Here is a 3539-nt window from a genome sequence, read left to right as displayed (position 1 = left end):
TGTAGAGCTTGATCCCGAAAAAATGATTTTGTGTCGCACTGTATTGGCATCAACAACACCATCATTGACTCTGTTCTTGTTTTTGTTCCAAAATCTTGGCTTGTCTTTTCCTTTAAAGTCATCATTTTTTTCCTTGAATATCTTAATGACTCCTTATTCAATTAGGACCTTTTCTATTGCTCAGCCTTTTTCAATGACATCCTTGAAGGTGGACAAACAAGATTTTGTTAGATCATAGCCAATGTCTTTGTTAACATTCTAGGTGAACATTTCTACCATTTGTTTTTGTGGAATTTCACAAGAGCATCTGCTGGCTAGATTTCTCCATCTTTGTAAAAATGATGCAAAGGAATCTCCCTCTTTTTGCTTGGTGTTGCACAAACTAGTGACTGATATGTCTATCTCTATGTTGTAGGAGAAATGTTGGATAAATGCCTCTGCTAAGTCACCCCATGACTTAATACCAGGTGGAAGTTGGGAGAACCATTCCATAGCTTGATCACCTAAGCTCTATGGGAATAATCTCATCAAATATGTCTCTTCTGAAGCTACCTCAATGCAAGTTGTGAAAAACTATCTTATGTGTACCTTAGGATCTCCTTTTCCTCTATACTTATCAAACTTAGGCATCACAAAGTGTGTAGGAAATGGAGGCATTGGGAAGCTCTTGTCAAATGGATAGGGACATATGTCTCTCATTGTGTAAGTTCACTTCGGTGTATTTATATCCTCCATTTTCTTTTGTAAGTCCCTGATTTACTGTTCCAAACTGTTCTCAGGTGGAGATCGACTTCTTGGACCATACCCCATGCCTGAAGCACCAATTGGAGGAGGAGCATGTTGCATATATAGATGATATTGATCATACACATGTTCATATGGAGGAGGTCTATAATGATGCTACATATATGGACCACTTGGTATAGAGTCATGGTGAGGAATGGAATATCTGTTTTGTCCATGTATACCATACTCTATGGGAATGTCATGAGTTTGTTCTAGTGTGTTGCCCCCAAATTTGATGTGGTGTTTCCTTGAGTCCAAATTTTGAGCATTCCTTTGAATATTCAATTGCTTTGGTGGTTGGTCCTTAGCATTGGTATGTGATTGAGTATATTTTTCTGCATAAGACTTCCATAATGGTCTGTGAAGGTGAGTATCATATGCTTGACCATGTGTATGTGGGACCTTTGGTTTTTGAAACAAAGATTATGGTGATTCAGGCACCATATGTGGTCCTCTATTGCCTCCACTATTAGGCCTCCTTTGATCCATGTTGGAGTGAGATTGTTGCAAAGGTCTATGTTCCATTATTTGAGACATGTCAAAATCATGAGGGATCTTGGCTCCACTTTGTGCCATCACTTGTAGAAAGTATTGTTTATCTCTCCTCATTATTTCCTCAACCAATCTATTGAAATGGGGATTCACAATGGTGTCTTCCACTTCTGCTGAATGTACGGAGAAGTTGTCCATATTGTCATTGTGTGTGTCATTGTTGTTTGTAGTGTCCATGTTCTCAACATTTGGAATGTTTCTATAGGCATCCATGCCAGGTAATGTAGTATGATCAGAATTGAAAAAGATATCATTGTCATATTCATAAGAACTCATGTTTGCGGACTCTTGAGCCCTTTTAGCTTCTCTCCTAGATTTTTGGAAACGGGTTTCAACCATGAACTAGGTATTGATCAAGATGTGTGAGACTAGATGAAAATGAAAAGAGTATGGAAGACCAAGAGTTGGATGGAATGTAAATGAATCTGAGGTGTACTTGCAATGTCCAAAGTGTAAGACCAAGTATGTATGTAGTAGAGTAGGTGTGGCTTCCAAAGAGATAATAGTTTCTCTTGATAAGGTAAGTTGACCTTGACTCTAAGTAAGACCAAATGAGACCCAAAGGTGATAGAACTTGATGAGGGACCACTTAGCAAAATGTTGTTGTATGTAGTGTGTTGACAAAGTATGATGAGGACAAGAAAGTGACCTTTTGACTCAATTTTAGACAAATGTGTATGTAATGCAAGATACTTTGTAAGACCCAAAGACAGGTTGAATGCTAGATGAAACCCTGGAGAAATGACCTAAGAAGCTCAAGGATTCTGAAACTAACTGTGTTTGTTTGCTGGACTGTAAAAGTTTTTCAATTCTGAACATAGACATGCTTGTATACTGCACAGACGTGATTTCCTGACATAGACGTGGTTCTGTTTAACTCAGACACGAGTCTAAGATTTTGTAAATGCAATGTTGATTCTGAGAACATAGACACATTTCTACCCTTCATAGATGCGGTTATACGACACATACACTATTATGTCAGACACAGACATGTTTCTGCTAAATTTGTGCAATTTTTTTGAATCTGTGAAGTTGCTTTGTTGTGAACAAATCTGAATGTTTGACTATTTTTTTGTGACAAGAGGACACAGTGTTGATGAGGACTCAATGTTTGCAAGTGTCTAGACAAAAATGACTCAAAGAAAAGTGTGTTGTTTGATGTAAAATCATTTTGCATACACTTGAAGACACAAAAGACACAATGTTTTTCTATTTGGTCTTGAATGTTTGAATGTTTAAAATAAGTCAAGCACAATTCTTATTGCTGGCCAAGACAATAGTTGTTGATCCCACATGGGGTTTTACCCCCGAGGCTACGCTATTCAGAGCAGATAATTAGATGCTTGAACCCACTGGCTCCACCCTCAGCACTCACTTCTCGGGGCAGCCGACCATCAGTCCCCACAAAAAATCCTTGTGGCAAACTTTGTATCTCTACTAAGAACCATATGTGTGTGGGTTGCTACCCGAGGTCCAACCTCCTGCCCCAACAACTAGAAGGATTTTGGATTCTAAAATAAAAAGGTGCTAATAAGGGCATCCGCTTGTGTGGCCATACATGTGGCACTTTCAGCTCTATAAATATAGAAGGCTCCCAGTTGGTAGGGGTTACGCCCTACAAATGATCAAATAAATTTGATCAAACGGGTTTATGGGGAGACATAGTGTCGGTATGAACCAATCAACACATGTTATTCATAGTTTTCACCATGAATATAGTTATTTATAGTGGTTTGGAAGAAGATGGCTTTTCTTTTGCTACCACTTGGGTCGTTCTCTCCTCACTAGTAGTCTTAATGACCACATGGGGAGACAGGCCCTCTAAAGATTAAACAAAAAGAGCCTATTGTTCAAGACATAAAAGACAATGATTCAATTTTAAAGCACCAATTGAAGTGTTTGCAAGTCTATGAAAATAAGGCACACAATAAAAATCCAAAAACCCTTGCCAAGGTCTTGCAACAAAGATTTGTTAGTATTTTGAATTGTTTGAAATAATCACCCCTTCCTACAAGCACACAAGTTAGGTAAATTTTAGATCCAAAAGACATTGTGAAAATAGGGGTCTTCAACAAAACGATTTTGCTTTCAAAACAAGCTGTGGACACGATCCTAGATGTTGCAGACATGACAAAAAAGCAAAAACATGATCCAAAAGTACGCAGACGTGAAAATACCAATATACTATCGAAAATGTC

The sequence above is a fragment of the Cryptomeria japonica genome, chromosome 9 (assembly GCF_030272615.1).
Source record: "Cryptomeria japonica chromosome 9, Sugi_1.0, whole genome shotgun sequence".
Lineage (NCBI taxonomy): Eukaryota > Viridiplantae > Streptophyta > Pinopsida > Cupressales > Cupressaceae > Cryptomeria > Cryptomeria japonica.
This window is presented reverse-complemented; position numbering follows the sequence as displayed.